The sequence below is a fragment of the Mustela putorius genome, unplaced genomic scaffold (genome assembly GCF_011764305.1).
Source record: "Mustela putorius furo isolate JIRA1106 unplaced genomic scaffold, ASM1176430v1.1 tig00000508_pilon_pilon_pilon, whole genome shotgun sequence".
In the NCBI taxonomy this organism is placed as follows: domain Eukaryota; kingdom Metazoa; phylum Chordata; class Mammalia; order Carnivora; family Mustelidae; genus Mustela; species Mustela putorius.
Window position 1 is genome coordinate 20062265 of NW_025421402.1, and position 25807 is coordinate 20088071.

Genomic DNA, 25807 nt, shown 5'->3' on the forward strand with positions numbered 1-25807 from the left:
GGCTGGCTTCATCAATTGTTTCACCAATTAAATATGGTGGAAGCAATAAATTTTTGCTCTCTTGGATTCATGCTCTTAGGAAGTCAATCTAGATTACTAGAGGAAGAAAGGCTATCGAAGGGTGAATTGTAGCACCTCAGTTAATGGCCAGCATCAACAGAAGACATGTAGATGAGGCCATCTTGGATGTCCTAGACCAAGCCAATTGCATGCCTAAATACAGTAACATGAGTGTCCCAGCCAGCATCACACAGGGCAGAAGAGCTGTCCAGCTGAGCACAGTCAACCCCCAGAATCATAAGAAACAATAAATAACTATCATTTGAAGCCACTAATTTTGGAGTAGTTTGTTAACGAGCCATAAATAGTTGAGCAGGTACTTCCAATGCCCAGAGATATTTAACATGAGGGGTTAGCCTTCACCATAGATAAGAAAGTGCCCACAGCATCTGTACTGAGGAATGTTCAGAAGACAGGAATTTTCTCCAAGACTCTCTTAACCAGATGTCACTGTTTATAATACACCATCACTAGAAACTCATTTCATTGGGCAAACCATCGTCTTTTACATTGTATGTAAATGTAAGCCACATGGATCCAGTGAGCAGGAGAGAATTCAAGAAGTCAGAATTGCTAAAGAGAACATTTCTCCTGGAGCTGCATTAATTAGAATGTAGGCAACAGTTTTGTATATTAAGTATGACACTTAGCCTGATGTAAAGAGAGGGAAGGAGAAAAAATTAATTGGAATAGAATAAAATGAATGGACTAGTTGTTTCCTGGTTTGTTCCCCCAAGTGTCTTATTTTCCTAACTAGAACCACAGCAGCATGATAAAGAGCACTTCTCAGCTTCTGAGGATGGTGATGACAAGAACCATCAAGACCCCAGTGCCCCACTAAGATGACATACATCTGAAGAAGCCAGGTTTGTCATCCGATAGCCCGAGAGGATAGTAGGAACAGGAAAATGAGACCAGTGATGATAGGAACCATGATTAGTCTTTAGCCAAAAGTGAGGGTAGAATCTTTCAAGACCTCGGTGTGTAACCCACATGGCTGTCTCTGGATAGTTCTAAAAATTCACTTTTAGAGAAAAGTGGCCAAAGTAAAAGTTCAGCTTTGAGAAAAATCTGCAAAGACCAATGGGGAAAAAATAGATAAGTATCAAGCCTCATTTCTCAAAGTATATCCCAAGAGACACTAGTCTTGCCAGAGCTCCATCCTTAAAAAGGGCTCCTAGTCATATAAGTTTAGGAAAGGCCCTCACATCCATGCTCTGGGTGCTTGCAGAGTGACAGCACACATCAGATATCAGAGCTCTGAGCTGGTTCAGAGTAAAGAAGCCTTCTCGGCTTCATTAAACCTAGAGTTTCTTTGGGGTCCCTGAGTGACTCACTCCATTTAGCAGGCTGCTCTTGATTTCAGGTTAGGTCATGATCTCAGGGTCCTAGGATCAAGCCCCACATGGGACTCTGAATTGAGTGGGGAGTCTGCTTGAGGATTCTCTCTCCCTGTTCCTCTCCCGCCGCTCTGCCCCCCTGCCTCTGCTCATTCTCTTTCTCTCTCTCAAATTAATACAATCTTTTTTTTTTAATTATGAAAAAAAAAAAACCCTAGAATTTCTTTCCTCATGGGGATTATTTTCCCATTACCCACCACTGCATCTCAAGTGGAAAGTGTTCAGGGAGGTGTCCCTGTTTTTTGTAATAAAATGTCATTTGAAAAGTTTCAGAATTGAAAGGGATCAGTATTGGATGACAGTCCCCAGGTATGCCTTTCTGCAAGATATCCAGTAGGGACCAGCCTCATCTAGCCACTCACATAGGCTGTTCAGCAAGACCAGAAAGCTAATGAAGAAAATTGTGTAAATGAAAAACTGTGGTATGCATGGAACTCCCATCCTTCCTATTAGGGACTCATATCTAGATAAATAATTGTCACACTGGGATTATTTCCTCTGTTCTGCTGAATAGCCCTAAAGATAAGGCAACATCCTTCCTGACATAATAAGTCATCAAAATACATTTATGGCAAATCCCAGGTACACCAAAGTTATCTGTGCTGCTGACAATGGATTTTCTTCCCACTTGTCTCTTTCATTATGTTCCCAACAAAGGAGCTATTACTCTTGCCCTGGAAAAAGATAGCATTTCGGCCCTTGGAGCTCTGACAGTTGCACTCAGCCCATTTAATTACTTCCAGCGCAGACACACACTCTATTAACAGACTCAGGATCATCAGGGGCTTCCTGTAGGTCACAGGAATGGTGCTTAATTGAGACTTATTTATAAGGATCTATGCACATACAAAGAGCTCAGAAGGAGTGGCCATTTTCTTTCCTGTATATGGAGGTCTGGAAATCAAGATCCAGTCCACACAAGAGCCTCTAAAAGTTGACAAGTCAGCAAACAACAGCAGAATAGGAATGATGGTAAAATGGCTTTCTGTGCATTGTCTACATGTTGAGAAAATTGAAGATCCCCCAGACCAGGATGTATAGCTTACCTTTGCCCTCAAACCCGTCCATTACCCTTTCTATCTGCTGTCCCTCTGACCCAACCCATCCCCCAGCACCTCTAAAACACAAATAAAACCCCAAACTTACCCATGTTAAAATGTTAACTGTTGTGCAAACTTTCCCCATTGGTCCATTTGTGCAGAAGAGTACCTTGGAGTGCCATACTTCACCAATGACTCTTAACCTGTTTGCAGGAGGTCCCACCAGAAGCTCAGTGCTTCCTCACTCCTGTGTAGCTCTGTACTGCTTTCTGGCCTCCCTGATTGCTCACAGAGTATGCAAAGGAAACCCAAGAGCACCTTCAAACACTAACTATAATGGGCCCTAGTTATAAACTCAGAGTTGAAGGCATTGTCTTCAAAGTCTCTGCAAATAACCTGTGCACCTCCTTTGCTGTGAAGGGGCCTCATCACAGCCTCAGATAAACTACAGAGGGAATCATTTGGATGCATTCATCCTTGGGCTTTCAAGCTCTGCCCAGGCCACTTGGGTGGTAGCTAAACCAATGTGACCAAAGGAAGAGGCGGGGGAGGAGGGGTGAGTTAAATCTAAGCATGATTTTCTTGTTATTCAACCGAAGACAGTTTGTTTTAAAATAGAAGCTGAGCTCAGGGAAATCATGGCCATTTCACTGAACTTCATTTTCTCAGTCAAAATACCTTCCTTATACAGTCATATATTTCTTCCTTCGTGGTAAGTTACAGTGAAAGAAGATCTAATAGTTCAGAGGTCTGGATAAACACGCAAAAATGTTGAGAGTTCATCTAAATTTTCTCAGATGACCTAATCAAGAAATCCAATTAGGGGATCTCACGAGAACAAAGCATCAGACACTCATGGTTACAAATACAATTTTTCCTCAGTGATAGTCATTCACCCACTTCATGTTAGGCCAGAGAATTAGAGCAAAAGGATTTCTGGTGATTTCAGAAAGCCTTTCTCCCCAAAAGTAGAGCAATGGAAGAGGAAAGAGTGGGTACTCACATATGCTTCCCCAGCAAGGCAGGTACAGAGGTAGAGGTTGAGACCTGGGCTCCAGTTCTAGATCCCCCATCATACAGGATCTCCTCCTCGCTACCTGTAGACTCACTGAGGCTACAGCTTTTGCGCCTCAGCTTACCCTGGGTCTCTTCAGGATCCCACAGTGGTGGAGTGACTGTGTGTGGAGGGAGGCAGAATCCAAGGAAGAATGGGCAGAGCACAGATTCATTCATTCAAAAAACTACAAGAATCTCTACCACACACAAGGTGCTCTACTGGTTTTATGAGGGACACAGAAATGTTTACAGGGTCACAGCCTTCTAGTATCTTTATAGGCTGTAAGGAGTGACTTGTACCAACAGGACACAGTGGTGCTGTGTTCTGTGCATAAATAATGACAGCTACATGATGAGACAGAAACAGAGAGTGAACTTAGTCCGTGCAGCAGACATGGGCTGGGGCCACAGGGTAGCCACGAAGAAGCCAGGAACCCCAGCAGTTTCCCCAGTACAGTGCAGCTTTGGGTTCCCGTAAGTAAAAATAGAGGGGGAAAAAACCCTTTTTCCCTAGGACCTTGTTGAATATGAAGTGAGGGAGAGCATATAAAGCACCTAGCCCCCAGAGGGACAGGATCAGATGGTTTCCTGAGATTGATATCAGGCCGTATGAGTTCTAAGTCGCATCTCTCCGGACCTATTCATGGTTTCTGAGAGTACCAGAACCCCATTTACCTCCATGAACCTGGGATCTCCTAAGCTAGTAAAAAGTAATGCCAATTACTCATGTTTATGGAGCACTTAATTTAAGCTGGATTCAGTGTTAGAGGTTTTTCAAGTTACCTCATTTAATCTTTACACCACATGAGGAAGGTCCCCAAAAATCCTCAACTTATAAATGAAACACCTGAAAGTCAGAAAGGCTGAGTAACTCCCCTAAATTTGCATCAGATCCAAGACAGGATCTGTGCTATTCACCACTACAAGCTTGTGCCCCCCTGGTTTCAACTTTGGGAGGATACCCTTCAACAGCCACAGGTGTCAAAAGTCTGCTCCCATCAGCACTGGGGCTGGCCTCACTCAGGCAGCCCTGAGGAAGCCAGGAACTCAGAAAGTCCTGCAGGGCCGGGACAATAGCACAATCTCCTTTCCAGGTTGGAGAAAGAGCTCTAAACACTGTGTATCTTTACATACACAGGGGAAAACCTGTAAGTCTTTATAATTCTTGTTCTGAAATGTTTCTCTAACTCAGAGTGAAATCCAGCCCATAATGTGCTTTTGTAAATAAAGTTTTATTGGAACCGTGTTCATTTGTTGATGCGTGTGTCTCTGGTTGCCTTCACACTATGATAGCAGAGATGAGTAATTATTACAAACACTAAATGGTCCACAAAGCCTAGGATTTTTGTGATCTGGGCTTTTACAGAAACAGTTTGCCAATTCCAGCTGTAAACTTACTTTTCCATTTCTGTTGCTTGAATTTTTTTGGTGACATTATGAGAAACGTGTATTTGGTCTCTGTCCCCAGTTCCTGACACAGAGCCTCCCTAAAACCCTTGTAATTTTCTGAATAATAAGAACATCTTTTGTTCTAATGAAGAAATGCTTCGTGGGCTTCTAGAGAGCTTCAGGATGGGCATAGATTACCAGAAAGACCAAGCTGTGATTAGAAGCTTGGAACATGTGTCTCCACCTCCCATCCTTCATTAAGAGAAGAGGGGCTGGTGATGAAGTTAATTGATCATGTCTACGTGGTGAAGCCTCCATAAAAATCCCTCAAGTACTGGGTTCAGAGCTTCTAGGTTGGTGAACACATCCATGTTCTGGGACTTTGGCATAACCTGACTTCACGGGGACAGAAGTTTCCACATGGGAGACCCTTCTGGATCTCACCTTATGTACCTTTTCATCTGGGGATTCATCTATATCCTTTATAATAGCCTCTATAAACTATTAAACAAAAGCAAATGTTTCCCAAAGTCTGTGAGCCACCTGAGCAAATTATCTAAAGGGGTTGGGAGATACACAAGCTCTTTACTTTGTAGCCAAGTTGAACAGATGTGCAGGTAGCCTGGGGACCCATTACTTGTGACTGGCATCTGAATGGAGGGTGGCCTTAGGGGACTGAGTCCTTAAACTTGTGAAGCCTGTTGCTGATGCTGGTAGTTATCAGAACTGGGCTAATTGATAAGACACCCTGTCAGAGTCTGGAGGCTCAGAAAAATGTTAATGTGGGGAACAAAGCTCCCCAACCTTAGGTGTCAGGAAAGTTGGAGTAAAGAAACAGTTTTCCTTCCGTTGTGATTTCCAGATTTGAGATTTGCTTATGTTACAACCGAGTATTTCTTAATTCTCCAGTGACTCCCAGTCATTCTTCTTCTGTCCACATCCCAGGACATGCAGCAACTTTCATAACTTGGCCCCTAACTCGATCTCTCTCTTGACTCTTTCCCACCCATCCTACACACACACACACACACACACACACACACACACACACACACCCCTGTGACAGAACGCTGGTGACTTCATCCTTCATCTGTAAACAGACTGGGCACTTTCATGCACCGCTGCATGGTACTGTTCTTTTCTTTGCCTGGAATCCCCTTCTTCGCACCAGGTGAGGAGCCATTCTTCCTCCAAGACCCAACCCCTGTTTATCCCTGTATATTTTAGGCTTCCCAGCTGTCCCTTTTCCTACATCGTGTTTTAGTTAGTTCACTTCTGTTTCTCGTGGCTGTACGTTTCTTGAGGGCAGCCAGGGTCTATATCGAGTTCTCGCTCTTTTTTTTTTTTTTTAGATTTATTTATTTATCTTAGAGAGACACAGAGGGAGCATGAGCGGGGGGGCAGAGGGAGGGGAGAGTGAGAACCCCAAGCAGACTCTGCGCTGAGCATGGAGACTGACTCAGCATCATGAGATCGCGACCTGAGCAGAAACCAAGAGTTGGATGCTTGACCAATTGTACCACCCAGGTGCTCAGTTTCTTTTTATATTCACCAGGCCTGGCATATAAGCTGGTACAGAGCAGCTACTCACTGGGTGTTTGACAAGTAAAAGAGCCATAAGGGCGTGTATCAGTTGGTGTTTCCATAAGTAAAGCAGTTTCCTCCCTGACATCAAGCCCCCCCACCTCCTCACTCCCGCTAACACTACCTGACAGGAAACCTTTCTATGTGGGGCAAACATGGTCTTCACAATAAATGTGGAAATGAGTGAAAGTTATGCACCCGAAGCACGCTGTTTGCTCCCTCAGCTCACCAACATGAGTCTGCAACTTCTTAAGCCTGACGTATAAAGATAACAGAAGAATTGTGTTTCTCCTGAGAGACTGGTTGCTACACCAGAAGGAGGTCTAGAAGTGACAGACCATATTAGGATGTGTCAGGGGAAGTGATCAGGGGGAAGGTCAGAGGCAGGTGACAGTGTGCTTAGTGAGGTCAAGGCAACTCTGCTGACAAGTGTTACCTCCCAGGGCAGGGACCAGGACAAGTGTACCAAACGTGGTTCAGGGTGGGCGCGCGCACGTGTGTGTGTGTGTGAGTGTGTGTGTGTCACAGGCTAATGGGCAGGCTCTTTAGCCACATGATCAGTTCGTTGTCCAGAAATAATTTTATTTCAAAGCTCAAGTCATAGATGAAGCAGAAAAGGCCTGGATTTCATAGGATGAAGTCATGGGTAAAAAGAAAGAACGGAAGAGAGCAAAGAGAACAGGGAACGGTAAGAAGGGGACAGAGCAGTCATGGAGGAGAAACACAGCGGAAGTCAAAGGCACATCACCCAGGGTGCAGGGGTGACAGGAAACAGTCACCTCCAAGGTCAGGTCTAAGGTCTCAGGTCTTCCCTTCCTAAACGGCTTCTCTCTCCTTCAAACATGGTCGGCCCCTCCACTGGTCACGCCGGCATTTTCTGCCTTTTCTTCCTCTGCATTTCTCCCCTCCCCACTCTCTTCCTCAATCCCTCCTCCTGGGCCCCTCAGGCCTCCATCCTTCTTTTCTTCTCTTTTTGTCCTTTTTGCCCCATTTTCTGTGCCTTCAGTGTTAACCCACACAGAATCTGTGCCTCCCGCTGGGAGAGCTCCAATCCAGGACAGTGAGAAGAGGCTACTTTCTATTATGCACCATCAACCAGTTCCCCAAATGTGCTAGATTGGAGTGTGGGATCTCCCCTGCTCCTAGGAAAAGTGACCAGGATTTATTCGGGGAAGGTCATTCACACGCACGCGCGCACGCACACACACACACACACACACACCCCAACAGCTGCAGAAAGGACAGGAAGCATGCCCATCAGTTCAAACCCTCTCCTTTGACAGCACTCATTAGGCTTTAGGCTCCTGGCTCCAGGAAACCATACCAGGGTTCAGGGTATTTAACAGGAGTCCTCTGTGGGGAGTTCCAAACTATCACAATAAAGTTCAGAGAAGTCTGATGTCATGCTAGTGGCGGAGGAATAACCCACAAGCTGTGGGCTAACCATGTCACATCAAGTGGCAAGTTTTTGTTGCATATACTTACATGTGTGGGGACAGAGAGGATGACTCACACTGAGGCTCCCCCAGTAGTGACGGGCTAGAGAAGGGACGTGAGCTGGAAGCTCGTGGATGTCTTGGACGGATGACACAAACACACATTCTGCCAAACAAGGCAGTTGCTGAATTCCGCTGGTCCATCTGCAGCGGCATCTGAAATCATCCATCCCTTCGTTTCCTTTCCGTGTCATTGCTGGTGCCTTGGTCCTGCTCCCACTGCCTAAATGAGAGACTATCTCCATAGTGCAGCCAACCTTTGAACAACATGGGTTTGAATGGTAAAACTCCACTTTTGCCCCAATTTTTTTCAATAAATGCTATACAATGGTGTACGTGTATTTTCTCTTCCTTATGAGCTTCTTAAAAACATTTCCTTTCTCTGGCTTACTTTATTGTATGAAAACAGTATGGAATGCATATAACCTACAGAATATGTGTTCATCAACAGTTTCTGTCGTCAAGAAGTTTCTGGTCAACAGTAAGCTATTAGGAGTGAAGTTTTGGGGGAGTCCGAGAGCAACATGTGGCTTTTCATCTTATGAGACTGTCAGCACCCCTAACCCCAGTGCTGTGTTCCAAATAGATTCTCCCCCACCTGGAGCGCTCCTTTCCAATCCTCATTGTGGGCTAAAGGCAGGTTGATTGTCGTAAGGAAAAATCATATCATCATATAATCCCTGCACTCACTGGCAGAACAGAGCTCATTCCATTCCTGTCGGCGTCCATGACTCCCGACAGTCAACCTCTACCCCATCTTTCCACATTTCCTGTCCCTCTGTCTACACTAGTCACTCTGTCACTGTCCACAGTGTGACCTGTCCACACTGGTCACACTGTCACTCTGGTCCACAAGCCTATATTCTGGCCACAGAGGATCATTAGCTGTTCTTTCAACATGTTTCATGTTGAATTATTCTCGGTGACCTTTTTTTTTTGAATCCAGCCTGATACTCCTGCCCATCTAACTTTCCAGGCCCACTCATCTGTTACCTGCCCCTGATGCAGATGATGGTGCCTTCCCCTGACTCCCTACAGCATTCAGATAGGACCTATCCTTATAAGGCCATTAAATGTGTACACACTGGTGTAGACTTCTGAACTAACAGCTTACTGACGACATGGCTAGTTTAGATTTTATTCAACTTTTTTTTTTTTCAAAGATTTTTATTTATTTGACAGAGAGAGAGAGCATAGGGGGCCTGGCAGAGGGGAGAGAGACAAGACTTCCCACTGAGCAGGGAGCCTTATCCAAATGAGCCACACATGCACCCCAAGATTTTATTCATCTTTTATCTCCCACAGTATTTTGCGTAGGATAAACACAGAATATATAAACCATTTTATATATTAGCAAGTAAACACAATTGCCTCCGGAACTCATAAGTTACACTAGATGACAAGGCAACAAAACACAGTGATAGGAGAAACATATAAATTACATACACAACCGAAATCTTACAGATTGTTCAGAAAACAAAATAGCACCAGGAAGTTGTTAGAGGTTTATGGTCGGAACCCAAGAGGTAAGAGCAACAGTGTCGGTGAAGCCTTCGAGACCAAAATGAGATTTGGACTATGTGGGAACAGAAAGGAAACTTGCCTCTTCTGTAGAAAAGTGGGGCTCTCTGGTGGCATTATTTTGTTCCATCCTTAACGCCACCTGGGATGACACATGACGGACTTGCCAAAGGTCACCGAGCAGAGTCAGGGCTCCAACTGCCACCGCCCAGGCTCCAAGCCCATGTCCTTTTCACGGCATTCTGCTCCTTGGGCAGTGGCACTCAGTCCCTGCAGTGGGGTGGAAACCAGTGGGAAGGAACGATGGACAAAGCAGTCACAAAGTAGAGGGAGGGAGAAGGGCTGCACAGCTCTCAGAAGCCAAAGGGGACCTCTGGTAGGCAGCAACTAGCCCAGCGCAAAGTGTTCTTGCTCAAAGCAGAAAGTGTGAGAGAGCCGGGCCCAGAGGTGGGGACAGCGATAAGCCCAGGAAGTCTTGGACTGTGGGTGGCTGTGCTCTGGAAGGCGGGAGAGCAGAAGAGGGAGGGCCGAGGGGAGGCGGGGTAGATGAAAGTCCTGGGGAAGAAGATTGTCCAGGCCGTGGCCTGTCCATCAGAGGCACAGGGCTTCCTGGGGGCTGGTGCTGTATGCTGTGGGGAGGGTGCTCCAGGAGGAGCGAAGGCCTTCCACTCACGGCTGCCCACGTGGAAATTATTTCTGGTTCTTAATCTTGCAGCTGGTAGGAAGGAAGCAAGGAGTCAATGTGCAATTTGGGAGTCCTCTTTTGTTCAAAGGGCCCATTTGACTAAGTCAGATATCACATTAATCCAGTCAAGAAACCACTTGAGTTGTTTTAAACAAATAGATTTGCTGCCTAATTGCTACATTGAGCACTGACTGACTTGGCAAATAAATAAGTCATAGATCTGGCATTAGGTAATGCCAGCCCTGTTACCTCCACTACTACTGCTAGTACTGGTACTTACGAGTAATATTATTATTGTTGTCGTATTTAATTTTATCACTCTGGCAGGTTCCATTTATTGGGCACCTTCTAGCTGCCCAGTGTACTTCTAGAAGCTTTGCATCCTTACTTGTTCATAATACTCAGTAAACTCTAGCAGTAAATACCCTTTGCCCTGTTACGTGCTGTCTCCAAGGCTTCTTATCCAAGACAGGTGCTTTTGTAGATTGCACCTGGGACCCCAGGAAAGAAGGCTTGTCTGCTCGAAGGACCTCTAAGAATCCCATATGCCCTATGTGAACTAGGTTCTTCTTTTTTTTTTTTTTCAAAGATTTTATTTATTTATTTGACTGAGAGATCACAAGTAGGCAGAGAGGCAGGCAGAGAGAGAGGAAGGGAAGCAGGCTCCTGGCTGAACAGAGAGCCCGATGTGGGGCTCAATCCCAGGACCCTAAGATCATGACCCTGGGATCACGCCAAGCCAGAGTCAGAGGCTTTAGCCCACTGAGCCACCCAGTTGCCCACTAGGTTCTCTTTTAATGTCTTAATTCTCCTTCCCAACTTTGTATGTGGAAGGGGCTGAGACGCAAGATGCTAAAGCTGGCATCTGTGAGGGGTGAAGACTTCCTCTCGGTGTCCATCCAATCAATGCCCCCTACTCCCTCTTCGGGGGGGGGGATTAATTCTCGGATTAATTAATCCAGATTAATTACTCTAGAGAGAAGAGTTAGCACCAATAAAATGATTTATCTTCAATTAAATCACCAGTGACTTTTGATTCATGACAGAAACAAATGTGTAGATAAAAGATCATATTACAAACTGAAACTACTAGGTCGGATGGTGTCTACCGACGAGGTATGAGCATAGCCACAGCGACCTCAGCTCTAAATTCTCTGAAACTCTTCAATGATCTTATGGCAAATAAAAATACATAAGGAGTTTTTAGCCAGAAGTGTCATGACCTCCTTGTCCGCCCACATGCCACCCAGAAACCAGCTTCCCGTTTCCCCATTCTCTCTCGTATCAGACGTCAGCTCTGCTTCAAAGATCAAAATAGGATATTTTATTAGCCCATACTGCATATTATGTAAGATGTCTGTCATAGAAGAACTACTCTTATTATATAGAACTTCAAAAATAAAAGAAATGCACTTTTACAATAAAGTCAAACTACCATATTATGTTTCTTTATATTTCTTGAAAAAAATTTATGCCTCGTCAAGTCATCTTTTATTAGAGCATTCAAAGGGCCCCAGGGCAGCTCAGTTGGTTAAGCGTCCAACTCTTGGCTCTGGCTCTGGCTCAGGTCCTGATCTCACAGTTGAGGGATCGAGCCCCACATCAGGCTCCATGCTCAGTGCAGAGTCTGCTTCAGATTCTCTCTCCTCCTCACTCACACACATACTCTTTCTCTCAAATAAATAAATAAAATATTTAAAAAATGTTTGTTAGAGCCCTCTAGCCCCCGCTCCTTCTCCACGGACCCCACCCTCTCTGCTCAGGGACATTGTCAACTGCCCACTCTTCGTCTGATGGTTGTGCCCTCTCTCTTCCATGTATGGTCTGATTACCTGCCTGTGTTCTGATAGATAGGGATAGGACAGCTGCATATATGAATATATGTACATACACATATATGCACACAAGTGTAAATACATGTACACACACATACACACATATGTGCACATATACATATAATCAGGAAACCGTGTCTATTAGGTACGATTGTTGGCTTGAGGAAGATGTTACCCGGACATGTCAATCGACTCTAGCCGTAAGTACACAGCTGCGCGGGAAGGGCAAAAAGACACACTCTGGGGCTGCCTGGGGGGCTCAGTCAGTTAAGCATCTGCCTTCAGCTCAGGTCGTGATCCCAAGATCCTGGGATCGAGATCCTGTCAAGCTCCCTGCTCAGTGGGGAGTGTGTTTCTCCCTCTGCGCCCCCCCCCCCGCCCCATTTCTGCTCTCTCTTTCTCTTTCTCTCTCTCTAAAATACAGTACAATATGATACAATATAATACTATACAGTACAATACAATACAATACAATACAATACAAAGACATACTCTTAGAAATGTCCCATATTTTTATGCTATGGCATTGTAAGGAGAGGCCGGGAAAGAAAGGATAGAAGAGCTACAGTAGAAACAAGAAATAGACTTGAAGAACTGAGATTTACAAAGTCCTGTCCCAGACCTTTCAATTACACTAAAGCCACTTCGTGGAGGCCAGGCACATAGTTGGAGTGGAAAGGACATGGCGCTATGTCCACAGGTTGGTGTTCTACCTGTGCCTCAGCCTCCTGACAATTTTGTGATATTCAGCCAGCCACATAAACTCAATGACACACAATTTCCTCATCTACAGAGAGGGGACATTTTGGTGTTTCCTTCCAGCACTAGTATTCTAAGATGGTGGTTACCTTGATTTAAAATATTTAAAATATTTGTTCTGACTTCCCAGCCAGTTCCAGACTTTAGTGATACTTGTTTCCTTAGGTCTCATTGGAATCTCTCCCACTGCACTTTGAACTCCCTTCTCTAGCCTTGTCCTTGGTACAGTTATGGTAGAATAGGCATTTACATGATGATGAGCTGAGATCTGCTTAAAAAAAAAAAACTCTTAATTTTCATTAAAATAAACACATACTTGCTGTGCAAACACTTGGAAATATAGGAGAATGTAGAAAATAAAATAATCCCTGCTTATTATCCCACCCTGAGAGCTAATCAATGCTTATCTGTATTCCTTTCCAGCCTTTTCTTTTCCCTTTTTTTTTTTTTTAGTGAGGGACCATATGCCAAGCATATTTAGTACTCTGAGTTTTAAAAAAATTTATCGTATCTCATGAGCATAGTCTGTCATTAAAAATTATTTAAATGCATAAATCATGTTAAAGATGGTTTAATATTCTATTATATGAAACATATGAAGTCTATTATTACACTTTTGCTGTTACTTGTGCTTCCAGTTGCTTCAAACTAACTTATATTTTTACCATACTAATACAGACATATATATAAAAAATGAAAGGTTAAATATAAAACTTTTAGGAAAAGACAACAGACCCCTGTGTCCATCCTTCCTGACTCTAGAGTCCTACTCCCAATAAGAAACTTTTCCGACCTTTGACTGTGTCTTTATGTGATTACCACCATGCTTCAGAATTTTGTGCTTCTTTATTCACTCTTGAGTCATGAACTTTCTGGACAAAATGGGTGACCATGTGTGACGGTAGCTGTGGATTTAACACTCTTACCCCAACAGCTTCCACTATCTCTCCTCTTGCAATTCTCCCACTACAATAAAATCACAAATTTTGGTTAACCAAGAGTCAGCATGGATATTATTATAATTATAAAAATATTCTTCTCTACTGAGACAAGTAATACACTGTGATTAGATTTATTTTTTTCCATGTACATTTTATTTTTATATGCTTGCTAACTGGATATTTTTGGTTTTGTTGTTTGCTCCATTTTCTACAGATATACCATGTTTTCTTCCTAAACTTGCTTGCAACTTCCAGCATTGCTAAATACATCAAATAATCTATGAGTTATGTTTGTTTTCTCTGAAAACATACTGCTTGGAGTCCCTTATTATCCTGTTCCAATGCCACTGATTGCTTTAGAGGCTAGGGGCACATCTGTTGTCCAGATATTTGTAATTGAACTCAACCCTTTGTCTCCCTTGTGTTCTGTTTCTCTTGTTTGTTTACTTACTTATTAATTTTTTATTTTTACTTATGTTTTTATTTATGTGTTTATATTTATGTATCTATGTGTATATTTTTTGTTTTCTTGTCTCATTTTTTCTTATTTTACTCCTTTGTTTAGATGAAGCATATCTTCTGGCAGCTTTTAGAGAAAAGTACATGAAAGATAGAATTTTGAGCCTTGGGCACATGTGAAATGCCTGTTTTTTCATCACCAACATGATTGATTGATAGTTTGGCTGGGTATAGCATTGTATGTTGAAAATCCTTCATAACTTTGAAGATGTTGCTCCATTATCTTCTAGCTATCTTTTTGCTTTTAAGCAGTCCTATGCTGTTCTAATTCCAGAATTTGCACATGCCACATTTATTCCCTTCTCTGGATGTTTTCAGAGTCTTCTCTTTAGTAATGGCATTTTGAAATTTCATGATGATCTTCCTTGAAATGATTTATCTATTCATTCATTCATTCATTCACTCATCCATTCAGTTAGCTACTTGGTGGGCTCTTTCATTACTGAAATCTATGTTCTTTTGTTTTGAATTTAAAAAAAAAAATTATATCTCATAATTTATTCCCTTTTGTTTAAAAAAAATCCCTGCCAATTTGAACAATGAAATATAACATCTACTTTAATTAGATTTCTTTATGACTAATGAGTGTGCAATTGTAAAATTTCCTGCTATTTTTTATTACACAAATAATACATGCATTTTTCATCTTGCATACAATTTGAACAATAGAGAAATATATAAACTGTGAAAGTCTTCCTCCCTCTTGCCTACATTCTCACTCTCCCTAAAATAAGCCTGGCTAAGATTAAGCAGTACATCTTCCAGCCACTATTCTTTTTACATCAACATAAATATACATTAGTACATACATACATACATACATAGTCTCTATATTTTTAAGGGATTATTTAAAATATATGAATGGAATCATACTATGCTTCTAATTTTGCACGTGGCTTTCTTTTTCACATATCCACAAGTTCTGAACAATTTTCCATAACTGTGTGTATACATTTCATGGTATATAGCACCACACTGATTTATTCAAACGTGTATTTTAAAAAATATATTTATTTAAATGTTTTTATTTATTTAGATTTATTTAAATTTTTCCATTTTTCTTAATGATATTTAAGAGCCATTTATTTATTAAAGTGTTAACCTTTGAAAATAACATTTTACTATAAAAAGTCATATTCTTTGATGGCATTTGTTACACAGAATTTAAGCTGACTTGCTAGTCTGGACTATGAATCAAATTCAGTGGCCCTTCTATAGCTAAGTGAGAGAAAGGGGGAGAAAACAAAGATCTGAGGTAAGAAGCAGCAAAAGAGTAAGTATGCTGGTTTACAGGTAGCTCAGACTTACCTTCCAGAAATTATACTGTTTTCTGGGGTGTATCTCTGTTCTGTTGAAAAGGAGGCTTGTCACAATCTTAACCCTGCTTCACTGGGAACGGATGATTATGAATCTTTGGCTATTCGATGATGTCCCACCCCCAGCAAAGAGGTAATAAGTAGAGCCATAATGATGGTAATAACATTTGTATTGCTCTTTGTGGTAACACAGTCCTTCCAAATGCACTACTCCATTTGCTGTGCATGGTGCATAATAGCAACCATGCAATTTGTCCTCATGGCTCCCATCAGCCACATATTTGTTCATGCTCAGAGTCTGGAACTGTGAGAGCCAACTTTCCAGTCAGGCAGTCCTGGATTAACAAATTCCTCCTTGTTGTTGCATTGACTAGCTCAAGACTTGGGGCCACAGCTCAGCCTACCTTAGTCTCAGTTTCCTGAGTTAGCATGCAATACTATGTAGCATTGTTGCATTGGTTAAATAATATTATAAAAGTAAAGCTTCTAGCACAGAGCCCACATCTTTAAAGCATGCAATAACAGAGCTCTGTTTTCCCTCTTTCCCAATCCAAATATCTGGGGGGAAAATAGACAGATTCCTTTTTCTCTAGTTGTTCCAGGGATTTGCTTCTGTTTAAAAAAAAAAAAAAAAAAAAGGCTAATGATGCTTTAGAGACTATGCTTATTTTGCCAGGCCAGATGGGGAACAAGAGCAGAAAACAGAAGTCATCAGGGGATGGCAGGAAGGTATGATGGGGAGAATGTACTGGTATGGGAGAAAGTGAATGGTGCCCATGTAAATGCAGAATACTGTGTGTTCAGGCAGTAAGCCTTCTGGTACCAAAACTGATTCAGCAATTAGTCAACATAGACTTGTAACATCTTCCAGATTGATGAGCTCCAAATTTTAACTACAGACACCTGTAATTAAAGGTTTGGGTGACATGGTCCCAATGAATCCTCATCTAAGAACTGCCTGGTTATAAACAGTCTTTGGATGCTGGGGCTTGGTACTCCCAGAGCCTCTTCTCAGGAGGTAGGAGTGATTCAGAAGAGATGACTCAGGTAATTTGTAGCAACAGCAATAAAATGCTGGGATTTTTTTTCCCCCTCCACCCCCTAACCCCCTGACACTTTTCTGTGTTCTCTGCCCTTCTTTCCAAGTATTATAGGGTCTAAATCCATGGGGGGGGGCGGGGGGGCATGCAAAGAATAACTTAGATAACACTGTATCTGAAATAACCAGCCCTCAAATGTACCAGGAATTGAATAATGATTGGCAGGATTCTGCTAATCTTGGAAAACATCTTTGTTTTTGTGAACTATTCTTTAACATTATTTGATGATGTTGGTTTATAATTATTTCCAGCTGGAGAGTAAAGTCCAACTATGGTCTCACTAAAAAGGCCAAGAAAAAAAGAAAAAGACTGCCTGTATTGCTCTTCAGTGATAAAAGCCAAGTGTGCATACCGGTAATTTTTGTTTTTGTTTTTGTTTTTGTTTTTGTTTTTGTTTTTAAAATAGGTTCCACATTGGGTATGGAGCCCAAGTCAGGGCTTGAACTCACGACCCTGAGATCAAGAGCTGAACTAAGATCAAGAGTTAGACACTCAACAGACTAAGCGACCCGGGCACCCCCACACCAGTGCTTCTCAATGGTCTATTGATATACTCTAAAGATAACAATGATAATTCCATTCAATACTTTAAATTCAAAGAAACAGAGTTGGAATATTAGCTAAGTTTTATTGATTATTAGACATGGAAGGTGGCATTAAGTGCTCAGTTTTCTACCTCTTGCTGTGGAAAAAAAAATGTCATAATCAAATCAACTTTCTTTCAAATAAGAGCTTTTCTATTGGGAGGCAATACACAATGATTAAAGGAGTTCATAAGCTTCAGTGACTATGGATTTGGGTTTTTCTGAGGAAAATAACATGACTGACAAGACCTCATTAAATAAGCTCATTATCAATTTGCTCTTCCACAGACCCCCCCCCCAAAAATAGTTTTATTGGAAAATAATGATAAAATGTTTCTCATGGCAGTTCTAATTCTTGTTTGCTAATTTTGTGCTTGAAAAATATTTGCTTAATATCATGAATTATACTATAAAAATTTAGTTTATAGCAGTTTCTAGATACTCTTTAGCATACCCAGATTCCATTTATCTTGGAAAAGGTACACAAATATATTCACTTTTGTTTAACTTACTTTCCTCTTCTTTCACTCTTTCCTATCTCACCAGAGTAAAAAACATGAGTGGTCCTTTCTCCTGTGGTTCTTACGTCTGGGTCCTTGACAGGGCTTTTCAGTCTCATGTAATCTGGGTATTTGTCTGTTTGTTTCATGTATTTTTAATTTGATATTTCATTCCCCTTGGCCTTCTCCAATCTCTTTATTGTGGGACTCCTGTTAATGAAACTTTATACCTTTTCTTTCCTATTTTTCTTTCTCTTCCATTTTGAGATATAATTTTTTAAATATTTATTTGTTTATTTTTACAGAGAGAGAGAGAGAACGTGAGCAGGTGAGGGCCAGAGAGAGAGAGAGAGAAACCCAAGCAGACTCCTCCCTGAGTGTGGAGCCCAACTCAGGGCTTGATCTCAGGACCCTGAGATCATCACCTGAGCCGAAACCAAAAGTCAAGACGCTTAACCAACTGTACCATCCAGGTGCCCCGTTTTGTGGTATATTTTATTAGTATCCTCTTTCAACTGCTTTATTGAATATATAAGCTTTTTTTAATTCTCACCTTCTCTTTCTCATGCTGTTCCCTTTTTAACAGGCATCTCTTTTTTCATGAATGCACTATTTAATCTCTCTGAGGCTATTATAACTTTTTGAAATTTTATCTCTCTCCCTCATTGTCTTCATTTCTTCCCAATTTTTTTCTTTCTTTTTTTCCTGCTTGCTTGTTTTGGTATTTGTTTCAATGTTGTGTGCTTCCTCAACATGACTGGTGATTCTTGGTTCTCTGCTTGAACTTAAAAAACGAGCACTAAAGATCAGATTAGAACCATAAGCCAAGTTAAAAGGAAAATTCCAAACCAGAGAAAATATTTGTTATATATGACAGGATAATGGCCAATGTTTATATTTCTAAAGAGCATGAACAAATCAGTAAGAGAAGATAACCATTTCAATAAAAATGCTTAAATGTCACAGACAATTTGCAAAATTTAGTTATCTAGCAACATTTAAAATGTTTAACTGGTAGTCAAATATAAACTAAAACAACAAGATGCCATTTTTAGTACCAAACTTTTTTTCTTTTTTGGTTGTAATTCTAAATGTACGCAAGGACGGAAAAAGGGTATTCTTATAGATCGGTGGTAGGACTATAAACTGGTGCATTTTTTCAAGATAACAATTCAGCTATATGTATTAAGGCTCTGAAAAAGAGTTTACCTTTTGAGCCAAAAATTCTACTTCAAATAATCTTAAGGAAATAAGCAGCCAAGTTTGCAAACAGCTATGCAGAGTCTGCTGTTGTTTATTATAATGAAAAACGGACACAATACAAGTGTTAAACATTAAAAAAAATAACAGGATGAATTATTGTTATACTCATATGAGGAATACTACTCAGCTGTAAGGAATAATGTTACTGTAATTACTTATTGACAAGGGAACATGTTAATGATATATTGTTACATCAAAAAAGTATGATAGAAGACTGTATAAACATGGAGCTCCATTTAAAATAATACTATTTATGATGTATACATACCCAGAAAAAAACCTAGATGGTTTACATATATGAACTGTGATTATTTCTAGATCATGATAACATGAGTTTTATTTTCTTTATGTTTTTATATATTTTCCAGATTATTTACAATAAACATAATACTCCATGCATAATAAAAATATTTTTTTAAAACAGAGAGAGAGAGAGAGAAATGGATTTAGAAGCCCTGAGAATGTGTGTGTGTGTGTGTGTGTGTGTGTGTGTGCATGTGTGTGAGCATTGGTTGGACATTGTTTGCTCATCAGTAGGCTTTGCCACAGAGTAATGCGATGAGGACAGAGTCATTGCACTGGAAAACCCCATATACCAGTATCGGTGAGCATTCCTGACCTGTGAATCTTTTTGTACAAAGGCAAATCTTCCATTCTCTTTCTGAGGGAGTATGAGATTAATAGCCAGTATATTCTGGGAGCTGGGCATCTCCCATAATGACTCCTTCACTTGATTGGCCCTATTTACAGCCTGACACTCTCTTTGTAGCCTCTGTTGTGCCTGGATATTCCAGAAGAGCCTTCCAGGCTAAATTTCTCCAGAGAAAAACCTCCTGCTTCCTGACTGGGTGAAGGAAGGTTAGTGGGCTGGTGGCAAAGAACTGGACGAGGACTGGCATCTCACTACCCCTTATACTGACTTTTAACTGAGCCTCCCCTTCCAAGCTCCATCCCTGCTCCAGCCCTCACAGTATCTACTGCCTCCAATTTCTACATCTTCCCAGGGTTCCATCAGTAAGTTCCACTTATTTCTTGTGCCTCTCTCCTTGCCATTCTTTCTGGGTTCTAATTAGTTAGTTACTACTCATCCGGCTGTTTTTAGATTTCAAAATTTTGTTGTCATTTCTTCTTTGGTAAGGTCCTCTTTCTTCTTATTGATTTGTATCTTTTCATTTTTCCACTCTCATCTTAATACAAATTCAGAAGGAGCAAAGATAAATATTTGCAAATCTGATACATTTAACAGGAAGTCCTGTGGATATTTATACATTTCCTCATATTCATAAATAACATCGAGCACAGATGCCTCATATAAGAAGCTTCCACGGCTTGGGAAGGCAAGTTAATGCTAACTTAGTGAAGAGGAGACACACGATGCCACTTGGATTCACTTGACCTAGCTAGAACTTGCTACATGAAGATTCTTTTCCTTCCCTAATTAATCTAGCCGTGACCAGGGATATGCAAAAAAAAAAAAAAGTGGCAAGCACAATATGCCAATTTCTCTATAATAAAATGTTGTGTTTGGCTAGGAAGGAAATTGCAGCTGTTCAGTACAGATGGCAAAGAGCTGACTGCTTTTAACAGGAAACAATGAAATATCTAAAGTGAATAGACTTATCAAGAAATAGATGTGTAAGTTAAGTTCCTACTTCCCATTAAAAAAAAAAATCTTTGAATAGTTAACATTTATTTAGATCTCTTTAAATGAAAATTTCCCCCAAACCACTTGACCCATATAGAAATTTCCCAAAAGTCAATTCACTAAATACTATCCCCAAGTACACTTACACTTGCCTAAAATGGACTAATTTTTCAGGAATAATCTCTGTGCTTCCTGCTTCAAAGTCTTTATAGACTTTGATGATAGATGAGTTAATAAGGACAGATGTCTACCTGTGTGTAGGTGTGTGTTTGTATACATGTGTTCACTTAGCCTCTAGATCTACAAGGTTAGAATTTGTTCAGGGGTTTGGGGGCAGAGAGAATCATGGAGCAGGCTCCATGCCCAGCGTGGAGCCCAACTCAGGACTCAATCTCACAATCCTGAGATCATGACTGGAGCCAAAATCAAGAGTAGGATGTTTAACTGACAGAGCCACCCAGGAGCCTCCAAAACTAATTTTAAAAAATTCTTCTGTTTATCAGAGCACCCAACCTTCAGATAAACACATGGTTGGGATTCAGTAAATATTTGCTGATTTACTAATGGATTATATTGTTGAAAGGAGATGTTTGACCTTCAACAATAGGAGTACATCTTGATTTATGAGACATAAGTTGACTGAAGAAAATATTGCTTAACAATTGTCAGTTAAATAAGTCAGTTGCAACAGGACACATACTACATTAATTCTACTCATACAAGGTACCTAGAGTAGTCAAATTCATGGAGACAGAAAGTAGAATGGTGGATTCCAGAATCTGGGCAAAGGGGAAAATGGGAGTTAGTGACTTAAGGGTAAAGCTGGGGAAGACAAAGAAAGTCCTGGAAATGGGTGGTGGTGGTGATGATTGTGCAACAGTATCAGTTTGACTTAATGCCACAGAACTGCATGCTTGAAAGTAGTTAGAGTGATAAACTTTACATTATGCATACAATACCACAAGAAAGTAAGAGAATTGTCAGTCAGATCATCAATGACTTGGTGAGCCTCCTTCTACCAGAAGCATGGGGAATCCTAGCACAAGTACCTTGTTTACCACACATGATTCCAGCCCCCCGAATCTCTCATTCATTGGATCTGATGCACTGGGATCTGGTGAAAGCAAAATTCAGATCTGAATTAAACACAATGAAAATTTACTTCTTACATATTTCATAGAGACTGCTCTCTGCTGATGTGACTATCATTTAACCTCTTCAAGGAAGATCAAGTTTCCATTGGATATTCTCAGGCTTTGAGAAGGTGCTCACCACGTGAGGCTTCTCGTGAGCTCCAGGAGAATTGGCCTGGATTGTATTTGTACAGAGGTGTTGAGGCTGGATGGGCAGCAGAGCATGGAGTACTATGTGGGTAACTAAAGGAAACAGACTTCAGTGACGGAGACCTTGGGGTGGGAAACTCTTCTTCCCATGGAACTTTGTTCCCCAAGTCCCCAGCTTGGCTTTTGGAAGTCATCCATGGACTGGTCAAACTTGCTCAAGTATTGTCTGGGAGGCCAGTGGAAAGTCTGTTCATTGGGGTCTCTATAGAGGTGAAGTGTTTGGAGGGTTGAACAGGACTGCTGGGATGTGTACCCAGCATGGCCTAAAGGAAAATCCAAATTGTGAGTAAGGACAGAAACAGGAGTTTAAAGTTAGGAAGAGCATAGGGGAGTCCAAGGTTGTCAGATAGATGAAGGTATCAGATGCACACAGCAGGGTGTCACTGGGGGCAGGGGTGGCTGATGAGGTAGACACTATGTCTTAAATTTGCAAGATCAGACACCAGGGAGCAAAGCAAATTACAGAGATGGTAACCCACAAGCACCATGTGGTCACAGAAAGTCACAATATTGATGAAAAGGAGAAAGGTTACTTTTGTTAATCAGATGTGTTTTCTGTGTGGTATGAAACCTTTGCCTACATGAAAATCTTCAAGTCATTAATTAAATTTTTCACTTTTCTTCCAGTGATGCAGTGACATGGAGAGCTAGCCTGAGAGCACACATGGCAAGAAGAGAGAAAAAAGGAATCAGAATTTCCCTTTCAGGATGGTTTTGTCACTCATTCTTTTTTGGGGTTCACCTCTGTCCTCTCATCTTCTGGGCTTGATTAACTAAAGGGCACATCCCAGTTTCGCATGGCTGAACTTCTCCAGGGAATAACTGCTCCTCGCCTAACTCAACTTCTGTCAGCTCAGTCCTTTTGCACCATTACTCTGTTGATTTCTTTGCCCTCAGAACACCCTCCAAAGCTTTCTTGATTCCTTCGACTTTCTGAGAGCCCAGACATAAGACTCACCCAACCAGCCTCTTCCCTCCATGGAGAGCTCCAATTAAAAAAAAAAACAAACATATTTTTGCAAAAAAATAAAGGAACAGGGAACCATTTCTTCTATTTGAGGACTGGAAATTTAGCTATCTCATAGCTGAGGGCTAAAAGACTCAAAGACCTCATCCTTCATAACCTTTTGTTTGAAGTCAGTTTGGAGCTGAAGAAAGAAAAAAATATGAAGAATATCTAATTTTGTGAATCTCATTTTCAAATTCAAATCGCAAATGTTCCCTCAGGCAGTGGATTGCCAAGGCAGCACAGTGATGAAAACTTAATAAAAGACCCAGAAAGATCATAGATCACACTGGCCCATCAGCTGTCATAGGTAAGGGAACAATAATGACATTATTCTAATATTTGGGATGTTCTTGGCTGTGTTTCATTCTCTGCAATGACACCAAGCTGGTCTTCCAACTTCATCACTGTCTGTCATGAGCTCATCTGTGGTTTCTGGTCATTTCTGCCATGTACCATTCTTTCTTCCTTCTGGTTCTGTTTTAGAAATATGTTCAACCACAAAGTCCATGCATGATGATGTCTTTATGTCATCACCTTATGTCATGATTTTAGTCACTTCCCATCCTAGGCTCTCCTATTCTCAGCCCCTTACCCACCCCCACCGCACTATCCTTTTATAACTGAAGCATGGATCACAGAAATGCCATTCTCTGTTTTCCCATTCCTAAGAGTGGAATACAAAGACCTTACAGTTAGAACTTTGACTCATTTGACAACCTCACTTCCTATCACTGTGGCCCTGCCCTTCTCTGTCCCCAAGATTCCCCCCCGCCCCCGCACCATGCTTGATGCTGGAGCAATCCCAAGCATGTGAGACCCGTTTAATTCTCCATGCTTTTCCTGAAACATCCTTTCTCTTTTTCTTTGCCTGGGCAAAGATGACTTGGCCTTCACAACATATGAGTGTTTTCCTCTGTGAAGTCTTTCTTAAACTCATGCTGAGGTAATTGCTCTACTTACCAGTGATACAGCATCATATTGGAACTGTTTATTGATGTGTCTGGGATCTGCTTCTGTTCCTATGGCTTTACTCAAAGACATACTAGACTGGGAGACCCTCAATTTTGCAACCCCTCTCCCATTTCTGCTATAGTGCCTGGTTCTATGTGCTTAATTAGTGATAAATAAAGGAACGAATGAGTGAAGAAAGTGAGGAAAGTCATCTATCCAAGAAGAGGGGTTAAGCAGTCTGCCATCTTCAATGGAGCAATGTTGGCTTGGTACCAATTACTATACCCAGGTCCTGGCGATATGCCCACATCTGTCCTCCTCTAGGAGCTCCCACACTGCATATTTTGAAAGACCAGTGCATCTTTTCTTTCTTTGCTGGTTGATTTCCTACTGGAGGTTCATTTTCTCATTGTCTCATTGTTCATTTCTCATTGAAATGGAAAGTTGACACGGAGATGGAAAGAAGTACCTTATATGTGTGTATCTAGTGCGACCTCAATTCCTCCTTTGTAGTCAGGGCTAACAATCTCCTTAAAAGAGACTGGAAACTTCCCACACTGGTTTCCCTGTTCCAAACACACACATTCATCTCCACAGATCCAGGATAGCAGGTGTTTCTCCTTCCCCAAACTCCACACTCCACGAAAGTCACAAGGACAAGCTTATCAACTCTCTTCTGCCTGCTGCTGGGAGTGTTAATTAGCACAATTCTCTAGAAAGCAATTTGAGAGAATCATCAAAAGTCTTTGAAACCTTCCACCTGGTTGATCCAGCAATCTCACTTCCATGATGGGGGAAAATATAAGTAAGGAATTACTTTCATTAGAAAACCATTTAAAAGACAATGGCTAAGTTAACTGTGGAACATACATTAGTCAGTAAAAACTATCGCAGAAGAATATTTAACAGCATTCCCCAAGTGGTTATGTTAATTTTTTATTGAAAAACCAACAAATGAACGACACCTATCAAGGTTTCCATACTCACAAGTGCCAATGTAAGAATTGGAGACGTTTTCTTCTTGACCTCAGGAACAGCCTTTCCCGGAAGTGGGAAAGATAAGCCAGTGCTTAGCTGATGGAAGTCTAAATCTCACACAGCTGCTACAAGTTTCTGTAGTGACCCCTTCCCACATATCTGTCTCTACACAGGGACCCCTATGATTCTGTCTGGTGTCTTCTGGGGTGTGTGCTCCTCGGCTATCTCCTCATAGCACTCAGCCACCTGCTGCTATGTCTCTGAGGCTCCCAAAAGATGAAACACGGGCTTGGTGCTAGCTCACATCCCAGGCAACAACCCCACTGCCAAGAACCAAGAGAGACATCGCCAGATCTCTGGCTTCCTAGCCTTGAACTGGGCTCACACCCAGTCTTTTGCCTTCCGGATGAGAGCCCTTGCATTCCACCTGAGGAGCACATGGCATTTCTGAGGTGCCGACACCCACCTCTGAATCTTACCACCCAAATGTTTCTCCAGGATGAAAATTAAAAACAGGGACAATGAAAGAAAGAGATTAAAAAGAGTCCCACTCGGCCCTAAGAATGAATGTCCACCCTGTGTCTCAGGTACCATTCCTCAGTGGCTCTTTCCATAGTTCTGATGCTCCAAGGTCCTTCTCTGAGGAGGTTGAGTAGAAGGAAAGAGTGAATTGGTATCCATGTGATTCTGAAAATGCTTCCATCTCCTCCCTCCCCATCAGAAACACTTGAGATCCATGACAATTGATCACCTAAATGAAGCACCTGTTACATACAGATGCCCTGACCCAACCTGTCCTCTGAAAGTGTTAATTTTGTTTTCAGGTATTAAAG